This window comes from Castanea sativa, chromosome 10 (assembly GCF_040712315.1).
Source record: "Castanea sativa cultivar Marrone di Chiusa Pesio chromosome 10, ASM4071231v1".
NCBI lineage: Eukaryota > Viridiplantae > Streptophyta > Magnoliopsida > Fagales > Fagaceae > Castanea > Castanea sativa.
In genome coordinates this window covers 1,160,416-1,178,641 of record NC_134022.1, presented here as the reverse complement: position 1 = coordinate 1,178,641, position 18,226 = coordinate 1,160,416, and the positions used below count along the sequence as shown (strand labels likewise).

Genomic DNA, 18,226 nt, shown 5'->3' with positions numbered 1-18,226 from the left:
TTTTTTTTTTTTGGAGGGGGTTGTATGTGAGATAGTATTATTGTTTAACCTCTTTTGCTTTTTTGTAGGAAAAAAATTAAACTAAAGAGTATGTTATTTCAAAATTTGTATGAGAATATTTTAGTATGCCAAAGATTGAAGACGAAACAAGGGAATCCTCTTATTAATAATATATATATATATATATATATATATATATATATATATATATATATATAATATGAGAATAATAGAACATAATCTTCTCAAAAAAAAGAAAAAAAGAATAATAGAACATAAACAAACAAATGGTAACTATATTTGTCTTTCACCTTGCACTACTCCTTTTACAGATGGTAACTAAACAAACAAATGGTAACATAAATAAATAAATTCATGCGCCTTTCTCCTTACACTCCTCCTTTTGCTCTTTTGTAACTATATTTTTCTTGTACCTAATGGTCAAGGTCTCAATCTTTGTTATTATTGTAACTATATTTATTGTGAGAAATAAAGTTCTCCATCTTTTATTGTAAAAAAAAAAAGGGAAAAAAGAAATAAATGGAAAGTTCCACCTTTCAATTCCAAAATTATTTGCAATTATGATTCGTCCCCTTATGTCTCTACAACTTCTTTAAATAATAAAATTAATTGTCCCTATCACTTCCAATTCCAAATTAATTTGTCCGCAAAGTTTTGCAAAAAAAAAAAGAGGGGAAAAAGAGTAAGAGAGTGAGAGAGAGAGAGAAAGAGAGGCAATTTCAAGTTTCAACCTTTCAAAAAAAGGAAAATGCTATAGATATAAATTTTTTTACAAAAATTTTTACAAACTGCTAATGTGATGAGTAGTTATTGGTAAATGAAAAAGTAATGTTAATGGTAGGTTCTGATAAAAACCAATAAGAAGTTAGCCATGAATCCACCACAATAATTTGTAAAAATATTGTAAAATAGTTTGTGCTTACTCTTCAAAAAACAAAGAAAATGTTTAGCACCATCTATTTAATTCCAGATCTATTTGCAATTAGTTATAGATTTGTTTCATCATTGGGAGAAAATTTAGAGTGGATAAAGATTCATCACATGTAACTCTGTTCGATCTGTTCTAGAAAACCAAAAGCATCATATGGGTTGTCTTTGCTGGTTGTCATTAATTCAATTCATTATGTATCGAATTCAAATTACTTTAGGCCTAATGCACCTTATAATAGCTAGTCTATTAGTCTATTAGTCTTGGTCAAGAACATGGTGCACAGTGCAATTGTTACACATTCTGCGACAAATTTCACATGTTGCTGAATCTAAACGCATCTCAAAACATATAATAAACACACAATATTTTTTGGTCATATGTATGACCAATGTTGAAAAACTTACGCATAACATGGGTTGTTATTAGTGGCTCTTGTTTAATTCAATGTTTTTGTATTAGTTTAAAATATTTTGGGTTACTGCTCTTTTAAATAGTCTTACTTAGTCTGTGATTTAATACCTAAGGAACGCTGGCTTAACCCATATTTTTGTCTCAATTGGTGACTTTGACTGGTGCCTGGAATTTGTGAAAATAAGAAAATGTAGGTACACTTGGCCATTATTCCATGACAAATTATAAATAGTGAGGCTTTGCTTATATATATCTAGGAAAATATGTACATGTTATTTATACCTTATCATTTTAATTGATAAGGGTAATTTCTGGAAAGAAAAAGATAGGTACATCGTTTTTACTAGACTCATCAGTCATGTCATATGTTTGATAAAATGGCGTGTATACACCCAAAAGCCGACGACTCTGAGCTTGACCCATCAACTCTTCTCCTTCACAAACGGTTTCTTGGACCTAACGGCTTAAGCGTCCAAACGAGATGAAAAGTTGACGGGGACAAAGAAGCTCCTGACGGGCCCAATATGGCATTGCTTGGACTCCACGAAATGGTATAAATGGAAACATCTTGTGCCCCACGAATAGCCTTAATTGAGAAGGTCTCTACAAGGGAAGAGTCTCATAAAGATACGTGCGTTAATAAGAATCTTCTCTACAATGAAAGATCTTCTTCGCCAAGGAATAGATGTCAACTCTACACTACTATAAAAACCCCAAAGCTCTCACAAATCAAGGTACGCATAATTCACCACAGCTCTGGCACTCTAGAGTTGTGAGAAATTCTCTAACTTGACCGTCAAAGGGTATTTGGCTAGTACCACACTGGTACTCTTCAAATGTTCTTCTTCCCTTTATGTGTTGTGCAGGTCTTGCTTGGAGTACATGAGGACCATGTAGCTTACTGATGATTTTTGGCATCATCATTAATGAACAAAGTTTTTTGGGGGGTAAGATTCTCTCTCTCACTTGATAAAAAATCCCAAACAAAATGTGTCCTAATATTAGGAGAAATAAGATTCAAATCCCTCCTCCTTATTATATTATGAAATTATCAACAAAAAAAATTAATTGTTTTATTGAAAATTTTGAAATTAGTAAATATAAAATGAAAAGGATAGAAAATTGTCCAATCTCTCCCTTGCCATCTTTTTTGTTAAATTACAAATTACACCCTCTAATTTTGTCCAAAAAGTAAAATGCTTAATTTTTTTTGTGAAATGCACACCTATATAAAATTTATAAGATTGAAATGAATAAATTAAAAGTACTAAATTAAATTTGGGGCAAAGTTAGAGAGCTTTTAGTTTTGTTCTTCTCTAATTTTCTCATTCGACATAAATGGAATCAAATTTTACTATTTCGAGTATTAAATAACTTTAATTTAAGGGAAAAAAGTTACCAAATGAAGTGTGGGTTAGAGCATCAGCATTAGTGGTTCAAAAATTTTAGCTTTTAGCACCACAAAAAGCTACTTTATCTATTTTATCACATCAATTTACAAAACACCCAACATCAATAGTTTTAGGGTAAATTGCAAATTACACCCTTGAAATTTGGGGTTGATTGGATTTTACACCCCAAAATTTTCAAAAACTTGATTTTACTACCTAAAGTTTGGTTTTGTTAGCTATTTACCCCCCAAATCAGCCTCAAAACTACATTGTTTTAAGGATGACCAAGCGAAGAGCTAGCATGCATCAGAACTGTAAGTGCACAATTGCACCTGGACCCAAAGACAATTATGAGCTCAGGCCCAATGAGCCTTAAACAATGAAATTTGTAGAGTATGGATTTGAAATCTAAGTTAAAGGTACTGAGAACTTGATAACAGGCTAAGGTGTGAAAAAATACTTGTAAATAATAGATGATAATTGCAAAAGGACCTCCTCGGACGTAAGCCGAGGACCACTTCTGTATTATTTCTCTTTCTCTCTTAAAGATTACAATTCTTAGTTCTTTTCTTGGTCACCGACTGATCCCCTTTTCTAGGGCCTTCACCCCCTTTAAATACTTCTTTCCTTGGTGATTTATCCACGTGCTGCTCAAATCCCCTCTCCCCTAGATATTTCTTCTCTTAGTGCTTTGAATAGTAACCAGAAGTTTCGGTCCTACTGTTCAGGGGTCACTTCCCCATTAATGCGGCCAGGGAGGTAGGTACAGGGTCTTTAATGTGGAGGTAGCAGCCTTTTCCTAAGATATTTTTCTTCCGCTGGTCACTCTAGAAGGTACAGGGATCCCTCCCTTTAACCAACAGTCTTTCCGGAACTTTGTCTTGATCATTCTAGCGAGACTCCAAATCCTCCTGGGTCTATCCGAGGAGAAACTCACCCTCGGATGTGTCCTCGGACTCTTGGCGCATGGACTGATTCGTAGTTTCAACAGGCTTTTAATTTAGGAACAAGTCGGCCCTACTAGTTAGAGCCCAAAGGCTCAAATACCTGCTTGGGTCCTTTTACCCCCCCATAATAGCCCCTCAAAACTCTATTTTTCAACATCCGAGGAGGAAAATAGGGTTTTGACCCAACGAGAACTTACCCCACACGTTTTGTCAATGACCACGCATGTGGAGCTCGTTTCGTGTTCCAGGAGATGCCATTTGGCGGTTATAATTTCAAAAACGTGCGCATTTATGACCGTAAGTTACACCTTGTTCCCCACGTTCAACGGTGAGATGAGCATCCAACGGCCCTCATCGCTCTCGAAAATTTGGCGGGACGGATGCAATTTCGAGGCCGCTTCCCGCACGTCATAACGCTTTGGAAACATGCGCCCTCATTTATTTCTCCAGAGCATAATCATATCAAAACCTCAGCCGTTTGCCTTTTCTCTACAGAAACCCGTGGAAACTTGCACAACTACAAACTTTGTAAGTTCCTAATTTTTTTTTTCTTTTACTCCTTTCTCCTCGGATTCTATCCTCGGCTCCCTTCTTAACCACTTTCTTTCTTAAAACTTGCCCTTTCGTTTCTTACTAATGGGTAGATTCAAGTGTTTAGTTGACACCGCCGCTGGGATGGAGGGTTTTAGGGCCAAGTACCACATTCCCAGCGACGTAGGTTTGGAATATTGCCCGGCGGAAGCCGTGGCTGGGTCTAGGAAAACGGGAGAGGTTATCATTCCCATGATTGCCTTCATAGAAGGTGGGATGACCCTCCCAATGAAAAGCGTAACCAGGGAATACCTCTGCAACCACAGGTTGTGTCCTGACCAGTGCGCTCCCAACGTCTTTAGAGTTCTAGGAAGCGTCGATGCTCTCAATGAGCAAATGGGCCTGAACCTAACTTGGCATGACGTCGTTTTCATGTACGAATGTCACAAGCTTACTAGGGTAGGTTATTCTATCAAATCCCGCTCTAGTGTAGTTAGGTTGATCTCCTGTCTGCCCAAGTCCAATAAAGGCATGAAGGAAGACTACCTCATCACCTCAGGCAACTGGCACGACGGCCCCAACTGCCCAGTCGAATGGGGAGATCCAGGTGTGACTCCTTAGTATCTAACTTCCCGCCCCATAGTTCCATCTAAACATCTTGAAATGTTTACTTACATTTACTAAGCGTTTAACTTTAGTTTATTACACGTCCTACAAATCTGACCATGTTTGTCTGTTTTGGTGTCTTTCTTTGCAGATAAACAACACGTGCGCCCGCGCCTGAGCCATTGCAACGTTGCAGATTTGAACCGAGTGCCTCGCTCAGAGATTTTTGTGAGTGAGGACTTGCAGCTCCGGGCGGCTCATTTGATATTAGGGTATGACCCCATATCCACAGACTTTCAGGAGATAGAAAACGCAATCGTTGCGAGTGATCGGAGACGTAGGCTAATCAACGTTGTCAGGCCGCATTTCTTAGCCGACCACGATATTCCCGACGATCCCCACACAATCTTATACACGCAACCTCTCACGGCGATCCCCCTCGCAGCACATTCTTAGGCAGCTACCATCCCAGAGGAGCAGGTGCCCTCATCAAATACGTTGGACGAGGAGATAGAACAGTTTCAACTCGAGGACGCCCAAAGACCTCGTGGAAACCCGTTCGTTGTTCTTTCCAACGAGGAAGAAGAGCCCGCCGAGACCTCTGGGATCGCGGGCCTAGTGATAGCACGTCCAGACGACAGCTCTGTTGAAGAGGACATGGACGCGCTTAAGGGCCTCCTAACCGCGAGAGGCGAGAGAGTTGCTAAAAAGGGGGCGAGGGGATCCCAAGCTCCCCCCGCCTTGCCACCACCCCCTCCTCCAGCCGACCCCAAGCCTCCTACTGACGATCCGAAGAAGAAAAGGAAGGTGGAGGCCGAGGGGGCTGGTGGCAAGGAGCAGAAAAAGTTGAAACAGCAGCCACCGCCGGCTCAGCAGCAGAAGCTGGACAAGGGCAAAGGGCGCGCCCGTTCAGTTGAAAGTGGGGAGATCAGAGACATGGCCGAGGTGCGCCGAGCACCTGCTATGTGGTCTCCCGAACTGAGACTAGATGGAGCGCCAATTCCCCTTCAGTCTACGATCAGGGCGTTCCAACAAGGCCATGCCCTCCACCTGGCCGATGCATTGGAGCGCCCACTTCTGCTGCCCAAGGACATGGAAGCCTTGGAAAAAATGAGCCAGCCTCAGCTGTTTCTTTCCTTGAAAAGGGACTTAGCTCTGGTAAGCTTCATTTCATTCTTGTATTCTTAGGGTTATTTATAAATTTCATAGTATATTTAACCCCCTAACATTTATCGCAGGCCATTCAAGAAGTTTTTGCTGTCGAGAAATTCGTGGAGGATTCTCGGAAGCGAATTGGAGCGGAGCAGGAAATAAGGCAAGAGACAAAAAAGTCCCTGTGCCAGGCCCTGGCGGATAATGGCTGATTTGAAAAGAGAGAGAGATGGTGCTGAAGCCAGTCTGAAAACCATGAAGAACTAAGTGGAGGGGCAATACAAGCTTCTTTACCAAAAGGATGACGAGCTCTCCCAAGCCCAACGGGCACGCTCTGACTTGAGGAAGGAGCTTGCGCGGATGAAGGAGGAAGCTCTTGCCCACAAGCACACTCTAGAAGCTGCAAAGCAGGCCAGCTACCGGGAGGGAGTGGTTGCAACACAGGACCAGCTGACAGAAGCTTTCGCGACATTGTGCCGAGAATACTGTTAGCAGGTATGGGGGGAGGCCTTAAACGTAGCAGGGGTTCCTCAAGCTTCCGAGCTGAGGAAGCCCGAGAACGTTTGGCTTCCCCTTGACATACAGGAGATAGAAGACGCTCCTGTTTTCGCCTCTCCTGCCCTTCCTCCTGTGATGCCAGAACTCGTTCCTGATCCTACAGAACCTGAAGGTTCCCATAACGAGAAGGACGGGTGTGGAGGTGCCGAGAAGGAGCAAAGTCAGAACGTGGAGCCCCTCATTCCTTCAACAGACAAAGGAAAACAAGTCTTGTCTACCTTTGAGTTGGAGCTGAAGAGCACTGAGGCTGGCAGCAGCTCCCTCCAAGACCCCCCTCCCCAAGCTTAGGGCCTAGCATAGGACTTTTCTGTACTTCCTTTTTTTTTATTTTATTTTATATGATGATGTATTCCTTTTATAATTAATGAAGAACAATTTTACTCTATTTCCATCCGAGTTGTATTTATTTCACTTTGTCCTTTTTATGCTTGTTATGAAAGTTTTTACTAACACATAACTAAAGACAAAACAGAACAAACAAGTCTAACTCCAGTAGTTGAACAATTATAACCTTTAAACAGCCATGCGCGTATTTGCTTTGCAAAGTAAAACATTTAAGAACCTGACAGAAACTAACTTAGTTTGGATATTATACAATGCCTTAGCTAGAAAACCCACATGATGATTAAACTTTGTAATCTGACATATCAATTCTAGTAGAATGTAAGGTCCGAGGACCATTCCTTACCAAATTTTCGTTTAACACTTAAACATATAAAACCTAAAATCCAATTTAACGACTGGTAAGATATTGAGTTCCACAAAGTGTGTGATAAGAATAAGAACAGTGACTAAGGTTCTGTTTAAGAAATGATAAGATGTCAATTTCCACAAGGTTGGTGGTCCGAGGACCATACTTAACCAAGTTTCTGTTTGACACTTAAGAATAGTAACTTCAAATGTTAATTTCCCCAAAGTAGGAGGTCCGAGGACCCGGCATAACTAAGGTTCTGTTTAACAAATGATAAGATATCAATTTCCACAAGGTTTGTGGTCCGAGGGCCATACAAAACCAAGTTTCTGTTTGACACTTAAGAATAGTAACTTCAAATGTTAATTTCCCCAAAATAGGAGGTCCGAGGACCCGGCATAACTAAGGTTCTGTTTAACAAATGATAAGATATCAATTTCCACAAGGTTGGTGGTCCGAGGACCATACTTAACCAAGTTTCTGTTTGACACTTAAGAATAGTAACTTCAAATGTTAATTTCCCCAAAGTAGGAGGTCCGAGGACCCGGCATAACTAAGGTTCTGTTTAACAAATGATAAGATATCAATTTCCACAAGGTTTGTGGTCCGAGGACCATGCTTAACCAAGTTTCTGTTTGACACTTAAGAATAGTAATTGTAAGCCCCTAATGTATTCATAACTTTGAACAGCTAACTAACAAAAGCACCTTTTATTAATAATAATAAATTCGAAGGTTATTTACATTCCATGGGCGTGGTACAATTCTTTCATCTAGGTCAACTAGCCGATACGACCCTATGCCAGCTACTGAAACAATGCGATAGGGACCTTCCCAATTTGGTCCTAGCTTACCCCAAGCTGAGTTCTTAGCAGTGCCCACCACGTTTCTTAGTACAAGATCCCCAGGTGCGAGTGGCCTTAGCTTCACGTGGGCATCACATCCCCGCTTGAGCTTCTATTGATAATAAGCCATTTGGATCATAGCTGCCTCGCGCCGTTCCTCAACTAAATCCAGGCCTTTCTCCAGGAGGCCATCATTATTCTCCGGGCTAAAAGAACTCGTCTTTAGGGTGGGAAAACCAAATTCCAGAGGTATCACCGCCTCGGCTCCATAAGTCATAGAGAATGGAGTTTCTCCAGTGGACCTGCGCGGTGTAGTCCGATACGTCCACATAACATGTGGGAGTTCTTCTACCCATCTACCTTTCGCATCGTCCAACCTTTTCTTGAGCCCACAGACTATGACCTTGTTAACGGCCTCGGCTTGCCCATTTCCTTGAGGATAAGCTGGGGTGGAGTATCTATTTATGATGCCCATATCACCACAATACTTCCTAAAAGCCTTGCTGTCGAATTGAACGCCATTGTCCGAAATAAGTGTGTGGAGTATACTGAATCTGGTGATGATGTTTTTCTAAACAAACTTCCTGGAGTCAACGTCTCTGATATTGGCTAAGGGCTCAGCCTCGACCCATTTAGTGAAGTAGTCAGTCCCCACGAGCAGCCATCTTTTGTTTCCTGCAGCCTTCGGAAATGGCCCCACTATGTCCAATCCCCATTGTGCGAAAGGCCAAGGACTGGAGAGAGGGTTAAGAACCCCTCTAGGTTAATGAATATTAGGGGCGAACCTCTGGCATTAATCACATTTTCTGGCATAGTCCTGAGCCTCCCTTTGCATATTGGGCCACCAATAACCTTAAGTCAGGGCTTTATGGGCTAAGGACCTTCCCCAAGTGTGGCTCCCACAAATCCCTTCGTGCAGTTCTTCCAAAAGTGCTTCCGTTGATTCTGGGTGCACACATAATAAGTATGGTCCTGAGAAGGATCATTTATACAGTTTCTGGTCCTCAAACAACCAAAAACGTGGCGCCTTTCGATGTATCTTATCTGCTTCAAATTTGTCCTTAGGAAGGACATCGTTTCTAAGAAAAGATATGACCGGGTCAATCCAACTAGGTCCAGGCCGTATCAGATGGATGCGAGTTGCGTTGACAACGGTAAGAGTTGGTTTTAGCAAATCCTCTACAAGGATGGCCCTGGGCAAACCCTGAGTCAAGGACGTTGCTAACGTTGCCAAAGAATTTGCATGGGTGTTTCCATTTCTAGAAACGTGAGATAAAACAAAAGAATCAAGTTTAGCTTGCTGACGTTTGACCTGGGCCAAGTATTCTTGCATTCTCGGATCCCTAGCCTCCAATGGTCCCCGTGACCTGGCCGACCACTAATTGAGAATCCGAGAACACATGAACTTCCTTTCCACCCATCCTATGTACCATGTTCATGCCCACCAAGACTGCCTCGTACTCGGCCTCATTATTAGTAGCCGAGAACGCCAGTCTTAGAAATTTTCGAAGACAATTCCCTCAGGGGATATCAGGACAAGTCCAACACCAGACCCTCTCTGATTAGCTACCCCGTCCACATATACTCTCCAAATTGGGGGTGCTGCGCCGGTGATCTCAGTAACTGATTTTTCATCCATGTGTGCTTCTTTCAGAGTCTCTTCTAGCAATGGTTCGGTAAACTCTGCCACCAAGTCAGCAAGGACCTGGCCCTTCACCGAGGTGCGAGGCATGTATTTAACGTCAAAGGCCCCCAAAATGGTTCCCCACTTTGCCACCCTGCCAGAGTAATCGGCGCTGCGTAACACCACCTTGAGAGGCAATTGGGTCAGAACCACCACGGTGTGGGACTGGAAATAATGAGGGAGCTTCCGCGTGGCATGAACTATGGCCAGAAGTGCTTTCTCCAAGAGTAGATAGCGCACCTCGGCCTTATTCAAGGACTTACTAACGTAGTAGACCGGTCTCTGCACCCCGCTTTCATCCCTTATGAGGATCAGGTTGACCGCGTGGATGGCCACTGCTAGATAAGCAAACAGGACCTCGTCCGCCTCGGGGCGAGACAAAATGGGTGGCCGAGAAAGATATTGCTTAAGCTGTTGGAAGGCTAACACGCAGTCGTCGGTCCATTGAAACCCTTTCCATTTATTCAACAATTGGAAGAAAGGACGGCACCGGTCAGCTGACCGAGAGATAAATCTGCTTAGTGCGGCGATCATTCCGGTCAATCTCTGGATCTCCTTTGAGTTTCGAGGCGGCTGCAAGTCCTAAATAGCCTTGACCTACGATGGGTTTACCTCGATACCTCTATGAGTAATCATATAACCCAAGAACTTTCCAGATCCCACACCAAAAGAGCACTTTGAGGCGTTAAGGCGCAACTTGTGCTTCCTAAGCACCTGGAAGGTGTCAGCCAAATCTTTAATGTACGAGGGTATTGTTTTACTCTTTACCACCATATCATCCACGTATACCTCAATGGTCTTCCCAAGTTGTTGTTCGAACATCCTGGTCATCATTCTTTGATAGGTAGCCCCAGCATTCTTCAACCCAAACGGCATGACCTTATAATGATAGTTCCCTGTTAGAGTAATGAAAGCAGTTTTCTCCTGATCCTCCAATGCCAATGGAATTTGATGGTAACCCTGGAAGGCATCCAAAAAACTCATACGAAGATGGCCGACAATGGCGTCCACAAGTTGGTCAATACGTAGCATTGGGAATGAATCCTTCGAGCAGACCTTGTTTAAATCCGTGAAGTCCACACATACTCTTCACGTTCCATTCTTCTTTTTGACCACAACCGTATGCGCCAACCATTCGGGGTAGAAAACTTCTTTAATAGCCCCAGCCCTCTTGAGTTTGAGCACCTCCTCCTTGACAGCCTCAGAATGTTCCTTGGAAGAACGCCGAGGTGGCTGCCTTCTTGGAACAATGGCGAGGTTGACATTCAAATTATGATAAATGAAGCTCGGGTCTACGCCCAAGGCCTCATAAGGGTCCCACGCAAAAACATCAATGTTGTCTTTCAGAAATTCCAACAAATCCATCTTCTCCTGGTATGGCAAGCGTATGCCAACTTGGAAGAATCTCTCAGGGTCATCGGCTATTAAAAACTTCTCTAAATCCTCACAAAGAGCCTCCTCTCCTGTCACCGACCCAGGTGCATCCGAAGCTGTTAATTGCTATGAGTCTTTGATGACCAAAGCCGATGACTCGACTTCTGTCTGATGAAGCACTGCGGCTGATATGCATTTCCTGGCCACCGATTGGCTGCCGAGGATCTCTTCAACATATTCCCCCGAGGGGAATTTAACCTTAACATGCAAGGTAGAGGAGACAGCACCCAAAGCGTGCAGCCATGGCCTGGCAAGGATGGCTGTATATGGGGAATACGCGTCAACCACAATGAAATCCACCTCGACCGTTTCTGAGCCAGATTGAACGGGCAAACGAATCTGTCCTTTCGGTACAACGACCTTCCCTTCAAAGCTTATAAGTGGCGAATCGTAAGGAGTAAGATCTTCTAGCCTCAACCTTAGCCCCTTAAATAAATCAGGGTACATAATATCTGCACCGCTGCCCTGATCAATCATCACCCTCTTCACGTCATAATTCCCTATCCTAAGAGTGACCACAAGAGCATCGTCATGGGGTTGGATGGTACCAACCTTATACTCCTCTGAAAATCCCAAGACGGGTAAGTTCACCTTCAACCTCTTCGGCCTGCAGCCTGCCTCTTCGGACTGAGAATATGAAACTGCCATCACCCTGGTGGGACCTGAGTCGGTCCTGCCAAGTGCAGCAAAGATAACGTTAATTGTTCCCAACGTCGACCGAGATGAATTACTCTTCTGATTATTTGAGTCGGATTGATGGCCCTGCCCATTAGGTTGATAAAGGTGCTGCTTCAGTTTTCCTTCACTAACAAGCTGCTCCAAGTGGTTCCAAAGGGTCCGACAGTTCTCGGTAGTGTGGCCCACGTCCTGATGGTACTGACAAAAGAGATTCTGATTCCTCTTCGCAGGGTCTCCCGCCATCTTACTGGGCCACTTGAAGAAGGGCTCCCTACGAACCTTCTCCAGCAATTGGTGTACTGGTTCTCGGAACACAGTATTCACAGTCTGAGGTGCTGCCGAGCCGAACTGCCCAATGTAATCTCTCCTCGGCTTGTTGTTGTGGTATCTATCCGACCTGAAATCCCTTCTCTCCTGCGGGATAACCTTCACCTTACCCTTTCCTTGCTGCTGGTCTTCCTCCACCCTTTTGTATTCATCAATACGATCCATGAGGCGACGTACGCTGCGGACGGGCTTTTTGGTCAAGGACTTCCTCAAGTCGTGATCAGTAGGAAGGCCTACCTTAAAAGTATTGAGTGTCACCTCATCAAAATCACCATCTATCTCATTAAACATCTCCCAATACCGGTCGAAATATGCTTTCAACGTCTCCCCTTCCCTCATGGCCATGAATAACAATGAGTCCAATGGTCGAGGCACTCTGCTACATGTGATAAACCGCGACGCAAATGCTCTCGTAAGCTCCCCAAACGAACCTACAGACCCCGATTTAAGGCTGTTGAACCACCTCATAGCAACAGGTCCCAAGCTAGAGGGGAAAACTTTACACATCAGGGTCTCATTATGAGAGTGCACTGCCATCCTCTGGTTAAAGTGACTCACGTGCTCTACCGGATCAGTCCGGCCATTGTAGATGGTAAAGGTGGGCTAGGTGAACCTTCTGGGGAGCCTCCCCTTCTCAATCCTCCGTGAAAATGGCGATTTGGATAGTTGGTGCAACGCCCGACTCATAGCATCGTTCCCCAAGCCCCTGGAAGGGAGCTTCTTGTGCCTGCGAGCTGGCAGGTCATCCTCCTCACAAGAGGACGTTGCGGTGGGGGGCGACCACGACCTCGAGCTATAGCTACTTCCCCGGACCTCCACTGAAGAAGGATTAGATGAGGACGGTGAATGCTTGCGTCTGACGCGGCGCAGTTTTCTTTTCAAATGATTAATCTCCTTTTGCATGGCCTTAGCACCATCCTCGTGGGTGGTGCTACCCCCGCCATGAGTATGGCTCGCCCTAGGATATTCTGTATGAACGCTTCCCTCTCGATCCCTTCGACACTCAAAATGCTCGAAAAGATCCTCAGGTTGTGATCCTTGAGACTCTGCATGGTGTGAGCCTAGGCTTGCCATAGTATCACAGCTCCTTCCAGACTAGATCCCCACAGACGGCGCCAATTGTAAGTGCACAATTGCACCTGGACCCAAAGACAATTATGGGCTCAGGCCCAATGCGCCTTAAACAATGAAATTTGTAGAGTGTGGATTTGAAATCTAAGTTAGAGGTACTGAGAAATTGATAACAGGCTAAGGTGTGAAAAAATACTTGTAAATAATAGATGATAATTGCAAAAGGACCTCCTCGGACGTAAGCCGAGGACCACTTCTGTATTATTTCTCTTTCTCTCTTAAAGATTACAATTCTTAGTTCTTTTCTTGGTCACCGACTGATCCCCTTTTCTTGGGCCTTCACCCCCTTTAAATACTTCTTTCCTTGGTGATTTATCCACGTGTTGCTCAAATCCCCTCTCCCCTAAATATTTCTTCTCTTAGTGCTTTGAATAGTAACCAAAAGTTTCGGTCCTACTGTTCAGGGGTCACTTTCCTATTAATGCGGCCAGGGAGGTAGGTACAGGGTCTTTAATGTGGAGGTAGCAGCCTTTTCCTAAGATATTTTTCTTCCGCTGGTCACTCTAGAGGGTACAGGGATCCCCCCTTTAACCAACAGTCTTTCCGGAACTTTGTCTTGATCATTCTAGCGAGACTCCAAATCCTCCTGGGTCTGTCCGAGGAGAAACTCACCCTCGGATGTATCCTCAGACTCTCGGCGCATGGGCCGATTCATAGTTTCAACAGGCTTTTAATTTAGGAACAGGTCGGCCCTACTAGTTAGAGCCCAAAGGCTCAAATACCTGCTTGGGTCCTTTTACCCCCCCACAAACTACGTCATTTTAGGCCTAAACTTTAAACTTCAAACAAATTCTCTAGCCTAAACAACAAAGTTTAAGCCAAATTCCTAAAATCTGAAAACAAAAACCATGAACATTATTTAGTTTTCCATAGTCATTGTCTAAGTTCACACGTGAAATCAGAGCTAGGGAGGTTTGGGTCTGGGTTCACATATGAAATCTGCGCAAGAACCATTTGATATAAAATATTCCCCATCGATTTTCAATTTCCAGGGATTGGACCGAAATTCTATGAGATTTATTACTTCTTCATAGTGCCAAGAAACATATTAAGGGAAAATTGAAGAAAGAAAGGAAGAAACTAGGGGCAATTAAAAATATAGAGTATTAGAGAAATTGAGAAAACTAAAGAAGAGGATTTGAGGTATGACTAAACTTATTGCTCAATGGATGTGGATATATTAAATATGGGCAATTTTGGACCACTCTACCTCGCTATCCTTTGGGCATCTTTCCTCTAATTTGGGACAAAGATGGATAAACAATGATTCTAATTTAGCGAGGCATTGCATGGCTTGCGATGTGGGCAGATACATTAGGTTCTTGCAGGACCAAAGTTTCGCCGCTGCACCTGCCGCTGGCGGGATGAGGGATTTGGGTTCTTGAGGTTTTAGTTTGTGGGAACTCTGAGTTTTTTGTTGTGAGGTTTTGTTTTTAGATTTTAGGAATTTGGCTTAAACTGTGTCGTTTAAGCTAGAGAATTTTGTTTTAAGTTTAGGCCTAAAACGACGTAATTTTGATGCATACTAACTCTTTGCTTGGTCATCCCTAAAACGACGTAGTTTTAGGGCTGGTTTAGCAAAAATAAAACACATCAACATGATGATGTGTCACTTAATAGTAGAAATTAACCATAAAAAGTGAATTACTAATGGAACCAACTTTAGGGTGTAAAATCAAAATTTTGAAACTTTGGAGTGTAAAATCCAATCAACCCAAACTTCAGGAGTATAATTTGCAATTTATCAATGGTTTTATTTTAGCATTCAACACATTAAAATAATATAAATAACACAATAAAATAATATATACACTACAATAAACAACAACCACAACCACAAGTCCACAACCAAAAGGAAAGCAAAAACAAAAGTTTATTTTCTTTTTAAATCATGCCCAGAAAAATATAAGTTTAAAAAAAAAAATCGCATCTAGTTAAACCAAAAAGGAAAAGAAAGAAAGATGAAAAGAAAAGAAAAGAAAAGAAAAAGCACTATCACACACACACATGGCCCAGGAAAGCAAAAGCAAAATAAAATAAAAAGAGGCAACCAGCAGGTATCTAGTACGTGATTTGAGCTTCAGTGGGGAGCTAATAAAATACTTTTTTTTTTTATCATCTGAGCTGCAATGCACACGCAAAAATGGCTGTGCAATGTAGCTCAACGGCCAGAAATTTTAACTTTCCCCCCACCGATGCAGTCCACTTCTATTATATTTAGTTACTAAATTTAGAATTTTAGTAATTTGCCTTCACCAATACTAGTGCTAAACTTCAGTAACATTCCTGTTACAATATTGCTTCAAAGATCTATAATTTGATAATGATAGGATTTTTTATTTTTATTTTTTGAATAATACGATTTGATAGGTCCATGTGACTAAAAGCATATGTTGATGGTTTTATTAATAGTTATGCAATGGATTGGAGGAATATTGCATTGTAGGAATTTTCCAAGAAGGTGGTTTGGAGGTAAAAAATTTTCCAAACAAAATATAGAATCTGTATACATAAAATATATATAAAATAACTTGAACAAGCTTAGACTATTTCACCATCTACTCAAAGTCTCCAATAAGCGAAACCCGTTGTCAAGTACCTGGTAACTTTGACCGATAATCGTAAGATGCGAAATCATGAAAACAAAGGTGCAGAGTGCACTTGTTAGTTGTTACACATTCTACCCCAAATCGTTGCACATGTTGCTAAATCTAGACGCATCTCAAAACATAGTAAACATGTGAAAGTACAAAGAAGTTGACGGAAACATTTCTTTTTTTCTTTTCTTTTTTTCTTTTGTTTTCCCTAGTATTTCGTCAAAACTTTTAACTAGAGACTAATCACTGTTTGCGATAAGTGGGCCTATAGCGGGATAAATTGCTGGCCTATGAAGTTTTTTCAAAGTGCTGGTGCCTGAATTTGAATTAGAAAGCTCCTAGTCAAACCCAAGACAGCCACTTTGAAACCAAGTGCCCAATTGCTTAGCCAACTCCATTGGTTTACATTTCTTATTTCTTTTTCCATAGAGCATTTCACCTCAAAGATCAGAGTGTTTTTCCAAGATTATGTGCAGGGACGGAACTAACTGGAACTAGAAGGCCCCCCCAAAACTTTTCCGGAATTAAATTTTCACCCCTGTAATTAACAAATATATGTTTCCCTCCTCCCTAAAACTCTTCATATTTCTTTTATGGATACCTTAAATTAAATTGGTTAAATTTTTATATTTGTTTATTATTTTGACCCCTCATTTTTAAAATTTTAGTTTCGCCCCTAATGATAAAAATGGATAACTTCACATTATAAAAAGAGCAAAATCTTGACTTTTTATCAAGAGCTTTCTAATTAAGTATAAATATTTTATTATATTGAATTAGTCTATATTGATTCTCTATAATTTTGAGGGAACACGTATTTTTTTAGTTAAAATCTTTTTATTTACTTAAAAAATGAAACAAAAAGTGCCCCAATTAAGTCACTGAACAGAAAAAGAAAAAGAAAAAGAAAGAGGAGTGACAGAGATATGATGAAAGAAAGAGAAAAAGAAAGAAAGAGAAATATTATTTTAATGAAAAGGAGAAAGGATGATATAAATTGTTGTGCTGGGATTGTTGTGTTTCTGGGATTTTTTTTTTTTTTAAATTTTGGCTTATAAATCGAGTTTTAGAGACTTGATTTCCAGGTGGACGCCACGTGGAAAATACACCAATTCAGACGTGATCAGAACACTGAAATCAAGTCTTTGAGACTCAATTTATAGGCCAAAAATCGAGTATTTGAGACTCAAGATGTTAGTAAAAAATATAGTTTTGTAACAGTGCTTATTAATTATATTATTTGGCAAACAGGGTTAATTCCCAATTTTGGCCATCTAAGTTATCCTAATGTTTTTTTTAATGGAAATTATCTTAATGTAGACTTATTGTCGGTTTGTATTTTATACTGAGCTTCAATTGATTGTTTTGTTTTTATTATCACATATTTTTGGTGATTTGGGTGCCCTGTAGGAGTGTCTTTAATAAGTAGGCTGTGTCATTTTGTACGTTATCTACTTATGGACTAATATGGAGACTTACCGTTTCACACTAGTATCATACAAGGAGAAACTCACGTCCAACTATGTCAATCACTTGGTGATTATGAAATTAACTCTTATATTCTTGCTGGTCTTCCATCAGAATATAATTCTCTTGTGACCTTTGTTACTAGCTGGTTGGAATTGGTTTTTCTTGATGAACTCTTTGGACATTGTTGCAATTTGGCATGACTTTAGCAAATCGTAAATTTTGGACTTTGAAACAAGCAGTTCCTTATGTAAATAGTGTTTGATAGGTTGATAGTTTAGTTCCTTGTGCCATTCCTTATGTAAATTTTCAATTGCGCCCAATGTGGAGCCCACATGTCAGTGAGAGAAATGTCTCATACCCATTAAGTACAAGATACATTCATGGTAGTTGAAGGAAAAAAAAATTATAAATAATGTACATGGTAGTTGAAAGACAAAAAAAATCTAAAAATATGATAATGATTACAAACATGGATTTTCAAAAATATGATTCTTCAATTAAAAAAAAATTCTCATTAAAAAAAGTCGGGTTTTAAAAAATATGCTTGCTATGTTTAGATGATCAAATGAAAGTACATTTGGAAACAAAGAATAAAGAAAACATAAAGAAAGAATAAATAAAAAATTTAAATGAAGTGGTAAAATTATAGAATGTGTGATGTTGAGTCTATTATAAAGTGGGTTGTTAAAATAGATAAAATAACTTTTTGAGATGCTAAATGTTAAATTTTATGGCATTCTTGATATGAATGTTGTTATTATAGTTAAAGATTAAAAACTTTTTTTCAATGAACAACAAATAATAGAAACAGAAAGAAAAAGC

At 41.0% G+C, this 18,226-nt stretch overlaps 1 non-coding gene across 1 annotated transcript; it reads left to right on the top strand.

Moving 5' to 3' along the window:
- The first annotated feature begins 17,463 nt into the window (after window positions 1-17,463).
- LOC142614330 (small nucleolar RNA Z247) lies at window positions 17,464-17,600 on the top strand. The gene has a single exon (XR_012840408.1). It is a non-coding gene; the product is annotated as a small nucleolar RNA Z247 (small nucleolar RNA).
- The last annotated feature ends 626 nt before the right edge of the window (window positions 17,601-18,226 follow it).